The sequence below is a fragment of the Ptychodera flava genome, chromosome 22, assembly GCF_041260155.1.
Source record: "Ptychodera flava strain L36383 chromosome 22, AS_Pfla_20210202, whole genome shotgun sequence".
NCBI classification, from domain to species: domain Eukaryota; kingdom Metazoa; phylum Hemichordata; class Enteropneusta; family Ptychoderidae; genus Ptychodera; species Ptychodera flava.
In genome coordinates, this window is record NC_091949.1 from 18879462 (window position 1) to 18902564 (window position 23103).

Here is a 23103-nt window from a genome sequence, read left to right on the forward strand (position 1 = left end):
TGCTCAGTGTTAACTATCAAATCCAAGGTTCACGCATGCGCACCAGTTATTTTTCCTTGTAAGGTAGTAAAAGTGATATTCAACATTCACTGACCATTTGTTCTTTTTAATTATCTTCCAAAGTTTGCAAGTCATCAAGTCTAACAAAATAAAAAAGAAAGTAATTCCAAATTGGATGGAGTAAACTTCACCCGTCCTTCCATGGGAAACCTTGTTGATCAGGGAAACCAAATCCCGAATACCGGTCGAAGTGCGCCATCACAGGTGTGACATCCGCAACCACACGGAACGAGCGTGTATACCGACTTGAAGTGGATTTCTCGGCAAAGAGATGGAATTATAGGACGAGAAGAATGGTGCGCGTCTGACTGACAAGCTCCTCGGCGTTTGGGTTCAAAACCAATCACATCTTGACGGCGTGCTCTGTCCAAACGACTCACCGTTGCACCGTTGATAGCCGAAACCCATTACGCGTAAAGCCGGCGATACCATAAATTATTGAAACATTTTTTGGCGGTTTATTGAACAGAGAATATTTTCCCGCCTCCGTGGAATAGAACCTACTTTGCTCGTGTCGTGCACTATACAGTATTCACCTCAAACAAAGACTGACAGAGGGAAAGAGAAGATTCCGGTAAAGGTGAGCGGTGATTTTTCATGGGTCTTTTTCTTTCCTCGACTGCTACCATTTTTGGACATGCATGAAAACAGTGTTATAATGCGAATTGCAATTTGACCCAAACCTCCCTGCCCTGAAAATAATGATTTTGGGAAAAACCCTTCAGAAATTGGTTAAATAATACAACTTTATCCCCTACTCAACAAATGTCGATGGCTTTTGGAAGCCAGCGTAGATATCGCGTGCCCTTTTTTATGGCCGACGCGGACATCGTAACGCATTTTGATTGTATATGTACTGAAACATGTTCATACAAATTGAGCGCCGATAGGCAACTTTTGTCAAGCGATCCGATTGCTTTACGAGAACAAAAAGCCCAGAACGCAACCGGATTCGCCACAGTAAATCAAAACGTAGGGTTGCAGTTTGACCTTCTCTGGTCGCTCATTTTTAAAATTCAAACTGCAACCGTAACGGACAATAAAGAGTTGTTACGGTGCAGCCACTGTAACTTCTGCAAGACAAATAAAGCGTTTATTAATAAAACGCAATAAACGCCGCCACGGAATTGCTCTGCATTACAGCGAGGCTGTGCCAATTTTCACGCGACTATACTTTATCCACGGTGAAATTTACCAGTCTTTTCCAATTGACACCCAAATCACGTCTTATAACACACATCCATGCTTAGAAGTTAATGCTGGAATAAACGAGTCATGCAATGCGGTACAGTACCATATAAAATGGCTATTTCCATTCGAAATTTCCAGTTATGAGGTGATGGCAATTTGAATGGGAAAATTTGGGACATTGGTTAAAAATTGAACGATCCAAATTGAGACTTTGCAGCGAATGCGTGGCTTCCAATAAAGGACCATTTATTATGTTCAGCTTAAGATTGTCTTGCACAAGCCATGAATGGCGTGTGTCAAAATAGACCTATTGCCAATAATTTGTGAAAAAGGTGATTCTGAGTTTATCTGTTTCTGGCATCCCAGCCCTGGGTAGCCATCAAACCTTAACAAAGGTTCATTTCTCGAAGATAGACTGCTTATCTTGTCTGTTTTGTTTCACCGAGTATCCGCCATGGAGCTGAACTCTGGCAAATCTAGTACATGCACATACAACTCTAGCGCAGCTCGAGGCAGTAACTTGTTTTCGCAAAACGCGGTGACTCGATTCGTATTTATCCTAAATCGGTGGAAAAAAAAAAACGGCAAAAGCCCCGTCCTATTCGATGGACTAAACTCGACAAAACCTTTCGGTTGCACTGAACACATCCCCGTGAGAAGTAAACGTCCATTGCAGAGGGGTGTAAAATTGCAAGGAAGAAAATTTGATACACATCAATCTGCATTAGTATTGAAGTATATATGAAGACGTTGGTTTGGCGGACTCTTTTAGTTCAAGTACCATTACAGGTAGTTAGGTCTAACTAATGACAGAAATGTACATACATCGCGTTTTAGAATGCACAAACAGTAAGGTCAGTTAGCATATTGCTTTAGGGGATTGAACTAAACCAAGTTAAACATGATGACATATTTTGTCGCCGATAAATATCGTTCGCGAGTACTATTTTCTCTTACTTCTCGATTTATGTAGTCCATGAATAAGCCCGCAAATGCTTTCAAATTGAACCGTAAGAACGTAGGTGTTCCGCTGTCCGCGCGGCACTTCTACAAAATGAGTTTCTCAAAATTGCCTTGCGCATTCAGCCGAGATCGTGAGGCGATAATAGAGCTTTTGTTTTGATAAGAGGCGATCGGAGTTAATTCCTTCGCCTTGTAAGCGAAGGGCGAGAGTGCAAAAAGGTCGCAAAACGCCCAAAACGGACGATTAAGAGTGCCTGTACTCTCCTAGATTATAGGTTCGGTTCTTGAAAAACAGCGTCGCGTGAAACAGTTTGCTTTTGTTTTTACCGACAGTTTGAAATTCTAGCGAGGATCGTGTAATAAATCGCAAACAAATCTTGTCTAATCATTATTTTATCCTATCGTAATAACCTAAGGCCATTTACGTTACCCGGGCTGATCTCGTCTTATGTAAATATAAATTAGTTGGTCACACGTAATACCACGGTAACTTTGTGCAAATAGATTGAACTGATTCTGTCCAAATTAAAAAAAGCACAAAAATCTACAAAAATCTTGACTTCAATAAAAATACTCTGTCGGCAACCCAATCGTGCAATGCGTGTGTATCTAGGGCTGAACCATTTGACATCGAGGGACGGAGCTATAGAATTTTCGCCCAAAATTCGCCCAAACTTTTACATATACGCTGAGAGAGCAATTTTTTCAATCAGTAGCGAAGTTTTTGCTTCTCTTCCTAGGCAGTGATAAACACTTACATTGCCGTAGTTGCATTATTTTTATCGTTTTAGTTGTCGTAGCCTTACCCCCATTTGTGAATGGTAAATCCCTACACGTCGTGTGAAATCCAGTTTACAACATTTGTATACTATAGAATAAAATAACAAACCGCAAAAAACCCCGAGCTATTGAAATTGGTTTAGTCCTTTGCACTTTTTCTGAGCTAAAGATCCCTCGAATTTGTCTCAGAAAACGAAATTATGTCGTGTCCATCGGCGCGGTAGAGTTTTATACGAAAATTATATTTGATAATTTTATTGGATTTGACACGTCGTTCCACCGTGTAGATTGTCAGCCTTACAAAAGGCCTGTGATAATTGACAGGTAGCGAGCAGTTTACAGTTCAGTATTTGCAAGACGTAGCATATGATGACATCTGTCGAATTTGCTTGGAGTCATTTGTGTCACTGTAAAAAGCGACATGCTAAAAAAGATGGGATTTAAATGTATACGTCATGAATTGTATTGGTCCGATTTTAACATAATTTTGAACGCGTCCATTAACAACTACTTAAGGTGTAAAGAATTGTAACTTTTGACAATAATTTCATAACATTTGTTCTGGAAACAATAAAATTTATTTAATCTTCTTTTCTTTTCGAAAAATATATAGTGTTAACCTAGAGAAAGCAAACTGTTTTACAATATGCAAATTTGACGAATTGATTTACATATCCTGATTAACATTCAATTTTCCACAGAAAAATTTGACAATGCCAACATTAGCCACTTCAACATGATTTCAGGGGTAGAACAAGAAACGACATTTTTCAGACACAACAGATGGACAAATATAATGTTCATACTGGAAATGGGATTTACACATGTATAAACTTGTATATAATACTGTAATGAAGGCTCTGACTTAGACTAGCCTATTTTTCCTTTGTCTTCGACATCTTCTATTCGTCTATTCCATACGTTTTTGTTTATTCGATGATTTGTTTGTGTATTTTGCCTTCTTTTCATGAGGGCTCTGATGGAAATTACAATTACTTTACTGTAATCAGATTACCCTCTTTAAATAAAGTGTAATAATAATAATAATAAAACAGAGAGAGAGAGAGAGAGAGAGAGAGAGAGAGAGAGAGAGAGAGAGAGAGAGAATTAAATCTGGCATTCACAGAACTTGTCGCCTTAAACATTGTTTTCGATAAATATCTCACCATGTTCTGTTAAGTGTTTTTAAACGCTAAGACGAGCACGCCCATTCTCAGTTGGTCGTCTTCACGTTTAAGATTATGCGACACATAAAAATAATGGAACCAGACATTTCATTTTAACAGGATCCGTGCTCGCTGTTGCATCCAACTGCAAGGCTTTATATTACATCCCTTATTTGCGGTTTATTTTGCAGCCGCACAGTACCAGGGTACCTTTTCATGAAATCGCCGATTTCGTAAAACTGTGCGTACATTTCAAGTCAACCAGTGACGACGCCAGATAATTGCGCCATGGTTTTCCGTATATACGATGCTTTTGAAATCCACACAGCTAATGCACAAGTACGCTTGCACACCCTGTTCAAATTGTGCATTACTGGCCCTGAACACATATATTCGTATGGTTGATTGTGTTTGTCTTCTGTACTTTTTCCTATGTTTTGGGACGTCAATTACGAACACATACCGACACCTACAAAGCTGACATACATACATACATACATACATACATACATACATACATACATACATACATACACACAGACATACATACATACATACATACATACATACATACATACATACATACATACATACATACATACATACATAAGCTTACATACATGCATGCGTGCATACGCGTGCGTGCATGCATGCATGCATGCATGCATGCATGCATGTATGCATGTATGTATGTATGTATGTATGTATGTATGTATGTATGTATGTATGTATGTATGTATGTATGTATGCATCTGTCTATCTATCTATCTATCTATCTATCTTTCTATCTATCTATCTATCTATCTATCTATCTTTCTATCTCTCTATCTATCTATATGTCTATGTATCTATACATGCATGCATATGCATGCATGTTCGAAAATAAAGAAACGTCATATGTGTACCGTGCCGATTTTCTCTACTTGTCCGTTATTTCTGATATTAAAGAGAGCGTTATGAAGCAAACCACAGTCCCTCTAGAGGGACTGTGAGCAAACAATCTGATATCTCCAGATCTAGATCTGCCAAACTCTTATCAAGCAGTTCTGTTCAAATGTCCATCAAAATACAGTCAGAATTTTCCAAGGCAAGTGGAACAGAAGCAGAAGTATGTCACGACATTCTTCCGATATCTTTCTCAATCTTAACCCCAAATTACCCTTTCGACATGAGCTGATATATCATTTTGAGTTCTACAATTGTAGAAACGGTAATCCTAAATAGCTTACTTATAATATTCTATCATAGCGTATTTTGGCCAACATAACAGAATCAAAACATTTTCCATAAAATATGTAAGGAATGAGGCCTCCTATAAAAGAAATAACTACATACACACTGCATTTCCTCCATTTAAAACATCCCTACTATTTCAAGGGCATCGTCATCGCGTGAAAAGAAACGCTTAGTGAAAAGGTTTCCCCCATCCATGATCATTTTCCGATAATCGTCTTTTATAATATTGTAAGCCTTCTCAAAACCCTCTCACAAATTATTCAATCATCAACACCTTCCCGAATTTCCATCGTCGGTAAAAACACGACACTATCGCCTTACGTTTTATTCATTTTAGATTGTACTTTAATACGGGTCTCTATCTCTGCCCACGCCGCGTTCTCTTGAAAATATAAAAATGGAACCGAAGAGATTAAAAGACCTTAATTACTCTCGCGTTTGCCAGATAAAAGGAGCAATTGTTTATAGCACTTATGAAGCTCGGAAAATTGCATGTGCATTTTGCCTCAAAGAAAGCACGACCTACGCGATAACGTGTAACTGGATCTCAAGCACACAAAATGAGACAGCCGTTTAAATTCGGGTAAGAGCAAGACATATGGGGAATACCAGTGCGTGGTGTACTTACGCTCGGCAGCCAATGCGGTGGAGAAAATTGTGACAAGATGGTCGCCTGGCTGCCATACTTGATCGTGTCGCAGATCAAGGTGAAATTGATATGTATGTTGTAACATATTTTCCTAGTGCCAAATTTGAACAAAATCGGTCAAGGCAGATCTGCGTAATGCCTCTTCCGACATTAAATTTTAAAAAAATGGCCATTCTGCGGCCATATTTGATTCTATCAAACAAAGTTGACGCAGAATTAGAGCACGCAAAGGGCGGTGCTCTTCAATTTTTGCAATGCTTAAGATAACTTTATAATCTTTCAGTTGATTTGTTCCGTTGCTCACTCAAAGTTTGTTGTCCCAACGAAAATACACAAATGGGCGAGTTTTAGCTTGATAACACATCACAAAAGGTGTAATTTATTATTAATTAGTAAATTCTGTTCCAAGGTTGAAATTTCTCTTGAGCATGTCATAGCACACTGTATTCCAATAAACTGAATGCAGCATTCATAAATATTCCATAATGCTTTAGAACGCATTCTCACCATAAATGTCTAAACAACGAAATGTTAAGTGACATTATCTTCAAATGGCTTACGTAATTTTGCAATATACTAACGCGCAGTTGTATTGGAATCAAGAGATGTCGACAAATTGGAATAATTTTATTTTACACTTTGTCTAATCAGACCGAGGATAATGAATCGTCTGCTCAATTACTATTGGTTATCATTTACGACATTGTCATTGTTTTTGCGTAAATTCATCATTTAAGTGTCTCCTGAAATGCGTCTCCCATACTTAGTGGCAACGATCGATGGACGAAATTAAAGTTTTTCTCGAAATTAATGAGTCGAGGTTTAATAGAGCGTGTCGAATTGTCGTACGTCGAATCCCATGGGAAAGAGAATACAATAGAGGTGTGCATATACATCTTAAAAGGTTAAGATTACGGTTGATTTTACAGGTTTAAGGTAGTATGCGCCTCGAAAGTGAAAGACTTAAACTTATTCAAACTTTCCTTAGGGAATCTTTCAACCATTCTCTTTCAAAATCAAGAATGAAAATCGGGGATCGCCGTGTAAATTTTGGTACTAGAGAAACAAATTACCCAAGATTTACCGATATTTAAAATTTCAAAATGGTCCTGAGCCATCCCTGTGTTAACTCTATGGAGAAAAATTAAATTTTCGAATTTCGAAAATCTAAGCTAACAAAAAGTTTTCTTACACCAAGAGCTTTAAAATGAACCCCCACATGTGGTAGATCAAAAAAGAATTGAAAAAGTTTGAGAGTCAGAATATCTGTACCCGAGGCGCGTTCTTCCTTAATGCAAATTTAGGTATGTGCGTACAGAGCTGATAAAATGGCTGTTATGCAAATGAGCAAAATGAATCTGTAAAAATGTTCAGGAATCCTGAACCAAAACAGTGCTATTTTGTTACTGTAATATTTGATTTAGGTTTACTCAATTACACCTAGAACACATGTTCGTTCAAATTAAAGTTGGTGGAATTGCTGATACTCAAATGACGAATATGAATGTGAAAATGGTCAAGAATTGCAAACGCGTTAGTTACTTGCCCTAGAAATTCTAAATTTGGTACAAATGTTCCTGATTCGATGCAAATCTAACATCATTCAAACCCTGTTCATGACATTTACAATATGCATATGAACAAAATATATCATAATAAATCATATAAAATTGTAGAAATTGTCAAACTTCTAAACTCCGAGTCAGCGAGTACTACCTCTGTGACTTCAGTATTTGCTACAGATGAGCTTAATGGAATTTTTCGTTCTAACAAAGAATGACTGACATGCAAATGAAGTGAACAGATGGCCAAGCTTTACAACCTCATCAACTAATTACTACCCTACTACCATCGATGTAAGAATATTCCAATTTTAAAGCCTAATAAATAATAAATATAAAGTAAAAAGTGGAAATTTCTTTAATTTTTTCTCAATGTTTGTGATGTTTTCACAGAGCTGGCAGCACGCTCCCACTGAGGTGATTCGCGACTCGAAAGTGAATTTAAACTTCTGCTCAAATTTTCCCGAATAAAACTTTCGCCCATTACCTTACCAAATCAAGAATAAAAATCAGGGGTCACAGTGCAAAATTTGGTACAAGAGAAACAAATTACCCAACATTTACCGATATTTGAAATTCAAAATGGCCGCCATCCCTGTGTTATCTCTATGGAGAGAAATCGATTTTCGACAAAGACGGTGAAAATGTTTCTTACTGCAAGAGCTTTAAAATGAGCCTTCACAAGTGGTAGATCAGAAAAAATTGTAAAAATTTGAAAGTCCAAATATCTGTCCCCGAGTGCATTCTACCGTTAAGAAAGTATTTATTTACGAATAAATCTGCGCTAATATTGAGATTCTTGCAAAATTTTTATGTTTTCTTTTTCATATTGCTGTTATATAAATTATGTTAATATTTTTTTCAGTGTCATCAGGCTCAAAGCTACCCGCTCGGTTACCATATTTTTGAATTAAAGAAAACACTGACACATTGTTTCTTGTGTCGAATGACGATGACAATTAAGGTTACGACTAATCCCTCTTTAAATAATGACATGCGCAGTGTAGCAACCAATGGCTCCATTTTATCTCGATGGAATCCAAACAAAATGAAAATAGAAAACACCTCCATTATACACTATATCTTTTATAGACACACGTTTCTAGTCTCGCAAACACATAACTACAACTGAAATGTTGGCCTGAACATTATCCCGAGTTTTGGTATACCCGTATCATTTCTTGTGCTGTGTTGGACCTATATACTAGAAACTTGGGCATCGAAAGGTTGTAAGTATAAGGAAAATCGCCTGTTTTTGCTATCCAGTCCCCTCGTCACTGAAGGAAATGGAGGATGACAAAAAATACAGTTTTCAGATAACAAGCGTGAGTTTGGCTATCGCTAACTATACGCTATACGTCACCCATCCTTGTCAAAAATGCCGGTAGAAGCACGAAGATCCAAGTACGATACGTTCAACTTTACATACCAAGATTAAACGTAAATAATTGATCTATTATCTCACAGAAAAAAAGGAAGAACCAGACGTAAACCAACAATTAATAGGAAAGGCACAAATTTTAGATGGTCTGTTTCACGGTTTCATTCCATTTAATCGTAAGAAACAGCGTAAAATTGACACATTCCTCTGTACCTTCGATTAGTAACATCATAACCTTCACATTCTAAGTGCATGCGGAAAAACCTCCACAGAGAGTAAAGGCTAATTTTACACTGACATACGGAAATTAGACAGGAGTGCGTATTTCTAAGAACTGCACTTGTCAGTGCATGGAATAGGTCGAATAAAAATTAGAAAACCGCTGTCCCGTTAAAAATTACACCAAGATTAAGAAAACTCCAGCAAGCTTTTGGAATTATGCCCGGTAGTTAAGTATGAGTGTAAGTTGGCCTCGTATGATGTTTAAAGTTCCGACTTTGAAAAAAATATGGCATTCATTTTACTGGAGTATCGAATCTGAATTGAATATCCATACTGATTTGTAGAAAATACAAATGCTGACTGATATTGTATCATTCAGTCTGGTGGGTACTCGCAGAATCTTGGCACCTCGAAATATTGCACACGGCTCTTGCAAAATGTCGAGTACGGATGACGTAATGCACACAGACGCTGAGGTTTGCAATCAACTCCAATGCCGATATGAAGCGGGCAAATTCGAATTTCATGATGAGAAAATTAGCCAATTTGTTTCCGCGAAATGCTGGATGAAAGTGTGATTTCGCTGTCTTGAAGTGAGGGCGATTTCCCCGGTCAATTGTGAATTATTTTTTATGGTGAGCTTTCGAACTGCCGACGTCGCCATTATGCCATTATTGAAATCACCAGGAAATCAAATTAAATTTACCCCGTATTAATCGGATTTCTGAAATCGATTTAGCATTAAATTTGCCAGCGCTGGTCAATTGGATCAGTCAATCGATAAATTATTTACAACCCACGGTTTAGATTTCGGATGGGACCTTGCCGAGGTGTATGACAACGACCGCGGGAAATGCAAATTCACCAATGACGTCACGATAAATTGAGGGAACCCGAAAGAATCTAAGTGCTTGTCACGTGATAAGAATTAAAACAAAGTTATCCCGCTGCATAAGAAACCATTATCCTATCCTTATATGCAGTTTTAAGATGAAAATACAGTATTATAGTGTATGTAAGTAACAAAATGAGCAGATTTAGTAATTCTTAGAGGAAGTGACAATGACATTTGGAAGAGAATGAGGCTAAAAGCAGGCTTAACGATGACGACAGACTTAACAGCGATGTTACAAAGAATTCGCTCATCGATTTCCTTTCCCGAATGATAATGTATTATGTTGATCTATACTGTTTACACAGGCTCGTTCGCGATTTCATCATCTCGCAAACTGATGCCAGTCCAAACAACATATATCTCATCCTTATACTTGAAACTGTTTTAATATATTCTTGGAAATAGTGATCCAAACGCCTGACGTAATAACTCCGCTCGATCACGAATAAAAAAGCCAGTTTCGTAAGCCCTGTCGTATTAATTACCTTAATTACCCTATCTTATCAATCATACGTCATTTATTTCTTCATATTTAAGGGACTTACAGATCCATCGGGCAATTAAGGCAGAATAAGACGTCTTAAATGATGTCCCCCGTGTTCCTAAACAGCTCTTAATTTGAGGAAAGCAAATAAATTTGAGCAACTATCAACCGAACGGCCCCATCAAATTAGAAAATAGCTCCGAGAAAACATGCTGGATGAGCAGACAATTTCTGGCATAATTACTGATTTCTAAAGGAAGATGCAAAACCCGCAGTTAGCTTCAGGTTCTTGTTATCCGTGTTTCATGATAACTTGACCCAAGTCTGGATAATTTCGACTCACTCAGCGCGTCCCTCTTCTGATTTACTGGATGCGGTCTCCTAATGCGTTGCCATGGCGATTTCTTGACCTCGCGGCTTGAGCAGTGTGTCAAGAAGGCGCTATAACCATGGCAACGTTTCTCCGGAAGTGAAACGCTGTTTTGTTCCCCTTCATGGGAGCGCTGCGATTGGAGACGAATCCATCGTGCCGTGTCCTTGCAATTGTGAGAATCTTGTTACGTCTTCCTGTGTGTCTTCCGTCAGACTCGATGCACCCGTTGACGCAGTTACATCAATAAAAGGAAAAGCGTTCGGTACAACAACAACGTGTAAATTACACCATAACACGGACGTGTCACGTGCACACAGCAAAGCGAGGCAGAAAAATGTGAATCCAATAATATGAAATATTAGTTTCAATATCAGCGCGTTTCTGTAGTTTTCTGTGTCCATTGCACCAAATCTGTAACATTGATGGAAATCAATAGAAGGCATAACCTGACACCCTTTACTTTTATTTCATGTGATTAAAATAGGCGGGGTCAAAGAAGAACGGTGATGTGCAATTTCAGGAAACAAATTACGGTGTTATTTTAAGTCTGTATAAAGAAAGGAAGCCATATCACATCCTTTCCATAGACACTATGCGGATTTCGGCTCAAGAAGCTTATAATGCCGTTGCTAAAGCTTCCACAGAAATGCGCCATTATGTATAGGCAGTGTCGTCGTGGGCATTCAATAATATTCCTGGCGGCCATATTGTCTTCGCTTTTCATGATGTTAACCTTAAAAAATTGCCGGCGATGGGATCTTTCACGATATGAAAGAAGCTTTCTGATTGGGTATGTTCCAGTTTGGTGAGATCACCCAATTGGCTGTCAGTTTGCACTTTGCCCTTCCAGTTTATGGTCGTTCACGGTTTTTGAAACTGAACGGTCGCATTGAAGTTACTTCACCAAACCTCTATTTGTTCTATACTCATGAACATTTTGACAACTATTATTATTATTATTATTATTATTATTGTACTTGGGCCTCAGCCCAAGTACATTTGTTTTCATTCCGTGGGAAAAAACTGTAAGGTATAACCATTTCTGGCTGAGACCAGGGAGGGCAAAATGTATTGGCTTCATCTTTCTTGGCATAATAAATGGCATAATGATGTTAACTGAATGGAAGTGTCTGCTCTCAGCCAGTCTTGAATAAGTGAGATGTGAATATAAATGCTTCTCTATCTGAGTTTTTGCCACAAAATCTTCTGAATATAATCAAAATGTGCATCGAAATGCAACAATTAATGCACCCTCCGTTTCCTAGGCGATGGCACGACCCTTGCTACACCCACTGGACGAGCCAAAGTGGGAGGGGTAATTTCGGTTTGGTCGAACAGGAGGGCTCGAGACCAGAATTTAACATTTAAACTTGAAACATGTTTAATCACTGACAAGATGTGGATTAGTGTTAATCAAAGAGAAAGTTTGAAAAGGAAAGGTTTTATATCCCGGACACAATGAAAAACATTACGACTGGAAACTGTACCCCCGGTTGAGAATAGTAATGCCCACAGCGATGGAGAACACTTATCCTTGAGCTGAGAAAACCAGACCATCATTTCGAAATAGAGCTGCAGATTCGAGAAGCTCGTTAAAAATAGCTAGGTACACCCCATAAAGGGGTGGTTTCGAGTCTTGAGGGCAAATTTCGCCTCCTTCATTTAGAAATCGTACGTTTGTTTTTCCAGGGAACACATCATTTGACACAAAATTTGCATGAAAAGGGGTCGCCAGTAAGCACGTGGTCAAATCTGGCATAAGAAACAATATGAAATGTTGGGTAAAGCCAGTCAAAAATAAACTGATTTGAACTTTTGTGTTTTGTAATTTATACCACTGCAGTAACATGACTTTTTTTTGACAACATCACACAATGTAATACGTTTTGAAACTGAATACTCCGACGTATTCTGTGTCCCCTTTGCTAAAAATACGGTATGCCGATTACCATGTAAGGAGATGATGACGTCAAGACAGATTTGTAGTGCGTTTGGTCTTGGATGGTGCACGAAGTTTTGTCGAGGTAGCTTGTGTATTTATTTCCCAAATGGGAGATATTAGGGTCGATCTAAAAAAAGGCCGAAAAATGTTATGATACTCTAAGCGAGCTGAACTCCAATGCGAATGGTTGGATAATTTGGAGGATGTCTAGACTGATCTCGTCTTATTAAGATTATTTGGCGGTCAGTATTGAATTTCAACTGCGTCACAAGTTTGCGTCGAACGGTCAACGAACGATATTTTAGAAATCTGGAGACATGGCACATCGCAGTTTTATTTTAGTATTTTATATTTTACAAAAGATGTAAGAAGCAATGATTTTGTTGAAAATTCTGAAAAAAATATAGGAAGATTTGATCGCGAACACATTTTCACTTGGGGGTCAACTAGCCCTGCGTACGATGCTGTGTGTTCCGCTACAGCTAACCGCCCCGGCACCACAGCCCTGCAAAGACCCGTACGTTGGGTCGGTGACTTCAAATCCATTTTGAAACTTGACGTAAAAAGCCAAATTACTGCCGAAATTCAGCGTTCTTGGGCCCAAGTCGCATCCCAGCCTACCTCAGCTACTCGATCGCTTCCAAAAATGACAGTCTTTTATTCACTTCTCGTAAATAACCGTCGATGTCGGCAACTCTCTCGCTTATGGCCCTGCGTACGATGCTGTGTGTTAGCTGTAGCACATAGCATCGTACGCAGGGCTAGGGGTCAACATGGGGTCGCAGCCATGTTGCCTCAAAACTTATTTCTGTCTGCACTCAAAACTCAAAAATGTCGCATATGAACCTGAAAAATCGATGTAATTTTGTCAAACTTCGGCGAAATTTCAGCCTATAGACAAAATTTCATCTAGGTAAGGTAAATTTATTGAAATTTGATCGACAAATAATCCTGAGCTTGAACGTGACAGCTCGCCTTCTCCGGGAAGTCATGCATCCGGCCAGCTGCCCATATGGCCGGGTGCATGAGATTGTTTTCAAGCGACGGCGGCAGACCGTACGGGGCTCTGGATATGAACCTACCGCCGTGTAGCTGTAATAACTGTTGCGTTGTTTTTAATCACCACGGACGAAGTCCGAGGGGACTTATAGGTTTGGTCATGTCCGTGCGTCCGTCCGTCCGTTCACGCCTAGTACCCAACCCCATACAGATGCACGTCGATTTGTTTCACAATGCTATCAAATTTGGCCGAGTTAGAGGACTTTTTAGTTTACACCTCCATAGACTCCCATGTATAAGGCAGTGCCGAGGCTCCATAGACTCGCATGTATGATGCCAAGAAAAATAAAATTTTAGTTTCTCATTGTATTCATATTGCCTAAAGGATGCAGTGACACAGTTTTTTTGTCCCCATGGAAAAAGTCCAGGGGCTTATAGATTGGCTTATATCCGTCCGTGAGTCCATCAGTGAGTCCATCGGTTCACGCAGATATCTCAGACATTTTGACAAATATCATGTGACCTTGGTGACCTTTAACCTGAAATATACATTATTGTCCATAACTCAGTAACCACAAGTGCTAAACCTTTCATATTTGGTATGATGGGACACCTTATGACGCCACATATTGTACCCCATTAATTATGTGCATATCTAATTGTGAGCGAGCCAATAGAGCAAGAGGTCTGATTTCTGGTACTAGTATATAGGGATAAGTTAACAATGTAATTTGTTTGACAAAACTTCACGTGACCTCAATGACCTTTGACCTCAAATATACATATTTGTCCACAACTCAGTAACCACAAGTGCTACACCCTTCATATTTGGTATGAAAGGACACCTTATGACACCATATATTGTACCTCATTAATTATGTGCATATCTTATTTTGAGCGAGCCAATAGAACTGGAGGTCTGATTTTTGGTATATAGGAATAACTTAGCAATACAATTATTTTGACAAAATGTCACGTGACCTCGATGACCTTTGACCTCAAATATATATATTTGTCCACAACTCAGTAACCACAAGTGCTACACCCTTCATAAATGGTATGATGGGACACCTTATGACACCACATATTGTACCTCATTAATTATGCGCATATCTAATTCTGAGCAAGCCAATAGAGCTGGATGTCCGATTTTTGGTATATAGGGATAACTATAGGGTAGAAATCTAAATATGCCCATCTAAATATTAGACATCTACCATCGAGAACAAAAGAAATTTGCTGTAATTTGAATATTTAAGGAGTTTAAGCAATTCCCGCTATAAATAAAGAACCCTGCCTCAAACTCCACAAAAGTTGCTAGACATATTTGCCGTTGTCATGCCATTGCTTCGTTTAATAACCAGTTAATCAAATGCCTCATTGACAGGAGGAAATTCAAGACCATATTTGAATAGTAGTATATATTGTCCTCAAAATTACTCTATCACGGCCCAAGTACTCATTGCCTTCAGCAATACTGCCTTGTTATTATTATTATTATTATTATTATTATTATTATTATTATTATTATTATCATTATTATTTATTATTTATTATGTAGACTTCATTTCGGACTTTGCTGTCAATATTACTAAAAAAAAGGCTTACAGAGAAGTTACTATGTGAGAAAATGATGGTTGAAATGAATACATTTGTCATAATTAAACAAAAAGTGTGCTGTTGTCGAACGTTGTAGGAGAATATCTAATCCAATGGCACTTCTCGTCGCACGCTGTCCGATTTTGTATGGCTCTTTATCCACAGTATAATCCATTGTAACCTGCAATGTTGCGAATGCATGGATGCTAGCAAATGCTTTAAGAACATACAGTGTCACTGCTCACCGTCTCCCTTCGGGGAATAGCGAGCGAGAGGACGTCGGGTTACAAAAACAGAGAAGTGGCTCATAGTCTTCAAAGATAATAACGTTTATTTCTTAAACACGGATGTTACCAATGATAGGCGATGTAATTTTTCCGTCTACCTGCTGCCTTCCCTCTGCCTGCTCCTCTGTGTTTGTGTTCGTCAAGACACCTATACACAGTCTGTACTATGTTGTTTACATGCAAGTAAAACATAAACTTATCAAATCATCCTTTGTACATGTGGAAATCATGCATGATCAGAGTCTTTCACCCTGCCACGTCAATATCATTGTCCTTCTATGGTTTTGTTTATGATTTCTTGACTTATTGGTCACTACATACGAAAGGTAACAAGTGTAGGTATTACGTAACAATAGCAAAGTTAATGTTAACGTGAGTGACCTCTGTAACATTGGGTCGTTCTCAAACCAAATCTACACTGTCAAAGACCTTTTATTCTTGCAATGTTTGCAAATGATAAACGGTTGTATCTGTTGGCATATGACGTTACATTTGTATCATTCTACAAGAATCTTTTAAATTTGCCAGACTGAATCATTGTATCCTGTAGAAACTCTGGTAAGAACTCTACATGTATCATTCATTGACAGCCCCCGGTATAGCATGCCATTATGACCGAAGTGCCACATTCGACATTTTAGTGTATAGCCGTATTTCAACCATAGCTTCTTGTCTAGCCCTCGAAGCATGTTCAAATAACCATTTTTGTCGGCACAGCACGCATGCGCGTGAAACGCATTGTTATCAGTGCCAGTCACGAGACACTGCGTTTGCAAATTATTGGATCCCGCAAAGTGCAAATGATCTGTGGATCCGAATTCAATTGTCATCAGCCAAAATGGCTAGATATACACCTACAGTCTGTTGAATAAGACACCTTGGGGTAGAATATGTCAATCGAAACTAGATTTGCACCGGGTGGTCTCACTACAATACATACATATATATAATATATATATATATATATATATATATATATATATATATATATATATATATATATATATATATATATATATATATATATATGTGTGTGTGTGTGTGTATATACAGGTATATATACAGGTATATATAATATTATATGTGTATATATAAATATATATATTAATATAAATATAGTATATATAGATAGGTATATACAGGTATATATACAGGTATATATACCTGTATATATAATATTATATATGTGTATATATATAAATATATTATATATATAGATAGGTATATACAGGTATATATACCTGTATATATACAGGTATATATAATATTATATATGTGTATATATAAATATATTAATATATAAATATATTATATATAGATAAGTATATACAGGTATATATACCTGTATATATACCTGTATATATAATATTATATATGTGTATATAAATACATTAATATATATAAATATATTATATATACATATATATATATATATATATATATATATATATATATATATATATATATATTAACAAAACTCTATCAGGGAGTGTAGTTGTTAAAAAGAAGAAATATACCTTCAAAAGTATAAAAGAAAGGAGTCGGAGCATTTTTGAAAGACTGGCTTTTGTATAGAAGATTGTTTTATAGCACATCAGAATATATATAAAATTATAATGAACTGTGTTAAAGTCAAATGTGTCGCCTTTTTCTGTCTATTAAATTTTCAATCGAAACTTTGATAAAGAGGCGAAATTATTGTATAAATATTTTAATATTGCTTTGTGTAAATTACAGTAGGTATTGCTGGTATTGGATGTCATCCTTGTTTCGATTTCATTTGAATTTCGCCGAAAATTTGCAATTGGTTAAAAAATTAACGAGGAAATGCTTTATCCATTTCAACCATTGCTGTATTTCTTGTATCCTACCAAAAAATAAAACATCTGTGGAAAATTTACTTTTATCAAAGATTTTCTCCTGTTTGTATCGGCATTAAAGTACTGAAAGTTGTTTCTCCCCTGATATTTGATTGGTTGTAGTTACCCTTGTCGGTTTCTCAACACGTGTTCAGAATTCAGTAAAAAGTCTCCTACAGCACCCAGTGATAACATCACGACCCACCTACATACGGCAAAGTTTAATGATGAACTCGTGTCCCACTTTTCATCAAATATGCATCTATTTGGAGATCATGAACTTTCATTGATTGTGCTAATATTGTAATGACAGAGCAATTTGATAATCGGTGTCGTCTTTATAATTAATTATTCATGTTGCTGTCCTCGACTGGTAAACTCATTATATGTTGATATCATGCGTCATCGAAAAAAACTTTGCTCTGGCGGCTATGAGATCTCCTGGGCGCTACCTGACCAAGCACACTCGTTTCACGAAAGTGGCACATATTTTCAATACCTTGGAGTCCCCAAACTTCTATGTAAACTGACATAATTATAATTTCTCGAAGAATAACATCTAAAAAAAATATCCTCCTTGTGAATAAAGGTCTGTAGCGGCGTGCATCTGTGGAGATGTAAATCTTAAAAGTGGTGAGCAAGTCTCTCCATCTTTAAAAGTATATTTCAGGCGTCGTCGTCCCGCCGGGCCTTTTGTCTTGGCGCTATGAGGACCAATGTCCTTACATTATGCCGTCAAAAAAGTAAAAATAATGAAACTTGTTATCCTTTGATTCATTTTTCAATTTTTTCTGAGCAAAGTGAGATTGTATAATGTGCCGACAGGGACATTGCACACTCAGATTTTCACGATGATCCATCTGGCGGGCATAACAAAATGATGACACGACCTTGCGATTACTCGCACAATATGTCTAGCTGTTATGCCCACCAGTCTGGAGGTATCATGTTGCCTTGGCAACTGTGAGAAGGTAAAAGAGGACGATACAATTAATGCACGAGTAGGTGACTTATTACATAAGCGAAGTAGTGTCTCAAGTTGGAAGTAATGCTATGTCATGTATTTTTTTTTAATAATGATGATATCTGACATAATATGCAAATTTAATACACCCTAGCAGATCTGACACTGCTTTAAAGAGCAGTTGTTATTTTCACGGCAAAGTCCCCGTAGATTAAACCTCGCCGTGGCTGCCGTTTTCAAATAAGCCCTCATTGCTCCGCGGGTTTTGTGTGCACCTACCTTATAGCCGGCAGACTGGATTACGATTTTTTCATTATCTAATACCCCTACATATGAATGCATCATTACGTATATGCCGGTTGACTCTCGGCTTACCATTGACAACGAGACGTAAAATATATCTCCATGTCATTTACCAATACTCAGAGGGGATTGACGATGGTAATGGATATCTTCCATAAATGACGAAGTTTTCTCACTGGCTATGACGTTTAAACTGTGAGGGGATTATGTTGCCAAGTCTGTTGACGCTCCATCACTGAAACATGATACCGTTTTTCTATCACCACTGCTGAACAAAGCATTTCGTAAAAATGCCTGCGGAGGCTAGAACACTGAAAGCGAACTCTTTTGAAAGAAACTTTTGGTATCTTTTTTCTGCAGGACGTCTATTCATCCCTCAGTGAAAGAAATTCTTCCGCTGATTTGAGTTCTTGTTCTTTTTTTGAGTTTTGTTCGCCCCTTGGGCAAAGTCGATGTAAACTTTCGTTGCCATTATATTGAACATGCTGTTGACAAGACACGTGCGGAATAAGAAAAGCTGAATATTTGATGTCTGTATGATCGACGACCAATTTCACTTCGCTTGAGGACTTTTTTCGATTTATCTCCAACATTTGAAATCATTTTCTAACGTGACTGACAGCTGATCAGCGAAAATTTCAATGACTCATCCTTGTTTTGAAGATTAGTTTTTCCTGTACAGCGACATGGAGGCTCTTGGTGACAGAAGCAGTAAATTTTGATTTTTTTTCACTTTTTTGTTTGTATGTTAACTATTGCTCTACTCGCAAAAGCATGTCGAGATACACAGTATTTAGCTTGTCAACTCAGCCTGTACATGTGTAAACTGCGAACATGTCCGGACTGCAAGTCAAATGTCAATACTAACAGTGAACTCAAGTGACACCTATACACGCTATTTTGGCAACCTGCATTATAATTATGGATGCTTCAACATGCTTTTGGGGATGAGGACAAGGATTGTTGTTTACATACACAACAAAAATGGTGAAAACACCATCAAAACTTACAGCTACTATCCCTTTAATTGACTGTCGGTGGCAAACAATTTGACTGTCGCGATACCATGACAACAATACCACGTTTCTGATCCCAAACTTTAACACAGTCCAGGAACACTGCGATGATAGATAGTTGTAGCACTCAAAAATCCATTAACTGTCGATTTTGTTGAATCTTCCCCTATGCAAAATACAGTGTCCACTTTGACTTCTCAAATCACGTCGAAATGCCTGAAGTTCAACTGGTCAATGAGCCTAAGCGTCTACTTACGGTTCATTGCCTGACATAATCGTTTACATATGAATTTCGAGTCCGGACTAAAATTCATTCGTCAACAAATACCACAGCATGTTTTCAATACCATGCACTGTCTTGGCGTGGCTAATGCATATTAACACATACTGTACGGAAAATAGCAAGAAAATTGTTGTTCAGAGCAGAAATAATGAAACAGTATTTAGTTTCAGTTTTAACCGTTAACCTGTTAATCAAGAGGTGCAAATGTATTCATATGTACCATCAATAAATGTTGAATAAACAGCATATTTGATATCCCATTATTTCATGATAGATAAGAAAAAAATTAAAAAGATTTGTTGACTCTCTTTAAATCCCTGTGCAGCAACATGGGCGCTCTCAGGACAGTAACTGTTCATTTTGATGTCTTGTTTTGGTTTTAATTATGCAAGCTTTTTGAACGTGAAATCTCGCTGTACATTGCTAAGTATCTCGGAAAACTCGTCTGACATGTATGTCTCTATTGTCTGTAAAGGAAAGCTGTGTACCTCGACCAATTAAAAAACAGTCTTCTCTACCCTGCAAAGGCTACGACATAATGGTAGTCCACTTGATCATATATACTCTTTTCCTTGGCGGAGTAGAAGCGTGCATTCTTTGCATGGTGAAGGTGACGCGTTGGTTAATGAGTGTTTTCATGAATTTGAAATACCAATTATGGTACTAAATAGTGCCAAATATATGCACTTGTATGTCTCAATCCCACGAGGCAATTTGTAAAAGCCAACATTTTTTACGAATACACACAGCCAACGCAGTGACATCATCGACTTTGACCTTGTGAAGGCTTTGTCGATTCTATGAAGATTACGCAATACATGTTCAACGGTAATTCATCGGATGCCAAAAACGCTACAGGTCATTACACAAGACCTGACCATCCCGCAAAATTTATCGACGTTAAAACGACTGTTAGGAAAATTTGTTAATTTTCTAATCATTAAAATAATCGTGTTCTGTCGGTGGATGCACGAGTGACACGAGACAGAGGAATCAAAGACCCGACCTGTTCCCACTAATCGCTGTTTCTGCTTTCGTAGATGAGAATTCCCTCCACACCGAAAATTCTGAAAAAAATACACCGCAAATATCCACTGCTTTTTTTCAATTATCATTTTACTACTCTGAGTCAGCGAATCAATTTCTCAGAAACAGTTCCTGATATTTGTTTCTGTTTTATGGTGTGCTCCGTAAGCAGTAACACAGCGTTAGATATTCGCTCACTGCCCGCATTCCTTGCCGAAAAAATCTATGGAGCAATATTTAATTTTTATCTGGCTGTTATTTTTCTCTGGCTTTCATTTCTCTCTCGTCGCAATCTGGCGGGAAATTATTGCCCGGGCAAACATCAATACACCCACAGAGCCACAATAAACATAATAGAGAATTGCCTGTATACGCAATTTGATGCAGTAAACTTAATGGAGGCAATTTGTAAGAATGCATGTAAAGCGATGATTCTCTTTATTTTTCACACGCTACAGTGGGATGTCTTTACCGGCGTTATAAAACTTCACCAGCTTGGTATAGAGTTTTGAAAGAGATTCGGGAACTAGGACAATTTGAATCAGAACATAGGATGATCCCATCCGATGAAATGCAAAAATCTTTTAGCTCGCTGACGAGATTATGTCACGTCCCTGTTCACATGTAAAAATGCCAGCGTTTTCACGAACTTACTTAACGGGCGATGGTCGTCGGAACGGCGCTCAAAGATCGCTAGGGACCCCTACGACCAATATAAACACTATATCCAAGCTACGTTGGCGATTGATGAAAGTGAAAACATGTTGGTATTAATGTACATCGTAAAATTTAAATGTTGCAGCTATTTTGACAAGATGCATCTATATATAGAGCATGAAATACATTGTTTGTAAACAAGAAAATTGCACATGCGCAGTTCCGACGACCACTTCCCTTTAAGCAATGATGTACTCCCTCGTGGCCCATAATGGACGAAAGAAAACCTTGCAGGGCATAATGTACGAGGCGAGGCAGAGTACATCATGGAGTGCAAAGTTTGCTTGAGTCTACTATGAGCCGGGAGGGGTACATTATTGCTATTGTTTTACAGTTCATGCAATGCCAATGGATTTGAGGATGTAGAAAAATCTGGGGCCACAATGCTTGACAATCGGATACATTATCAGTAATAATTCTGAGGGGATGACGTCACAAAATTCACTGGTATTGGCAATCGGATACATTATCAGTAATAATTCTGAGGGGATGACGTCACAAAATTCACTGGTATTGGCAAAGCTATAGTATAATAAGATACAACACCAATGATTCAGACGCAGAGTAAATATAAACAGCATAATTACTAATGCTGTTTACCCCTCCCCCTCTTTAAGGTACAATAAGTCTCGGGACAGATATGCGGAATCTCAAAAATTTTCAGTAATTTTTGGTCTAGCACTTGTTAGAACTCATTTTGATCACAGAGTACATTAAGTTTTCATCGGTTAATTTTGTGAAAATCTAAAATAAAAATTACACGGGGATGGCGGCCATTTTTAATTTCGAGTGTCGGTAAATTTTAGGTAAATTTGTTTTCCTACTGCCAAATTTGCATGCTGACCCCTGATTATTGTTCTTATTTTCAAAAGGGAATGAATTATTGTTTCCTTATGGAAAAATCAAGCAAATGTTTAAGGCTTTCACTGTTGAGGCGCATACTACCTTAAGGCAAAATCAGATCACATTGAGAGTGGTGCATTTTTTGAATGTTTCACCAATGCAGAGGAAATTGAAGACAGAATGCTTTATGCTGTCAGAATGTCAGTGATGGTTTTCATGTTGTCAATTAAGTTAGGTTTATACGAACAGAGAGGGCTTTTGGAAGTTACCACATGCAATTATTAAAGCAGATCACACCCTGCT

At 37.8% G+C, this 23103-nt stretch overlaps 1 protein-coding gene across 1 annotated transcript in view; it reads left to right on the plus strand.

Annotated features, from left to right (window-relative positions):
* The first annotated feature begins 314 nt into the window (after positions 1 to 314).
* Positions 315 to 23103, plus strand: part of LOC139122883 (uncharacterized) — a 103099-nt gene continuing 80310 nt past the window's right edge. The window contains exon 1 of the mRNA XM_070688718.1: positions 315 to 640. The gene's annotated coding sequence lies outside the window, so the exon portion shown is untranslated. The remainder of the gene's footprint in view (positions 641 to 23103) is intronic.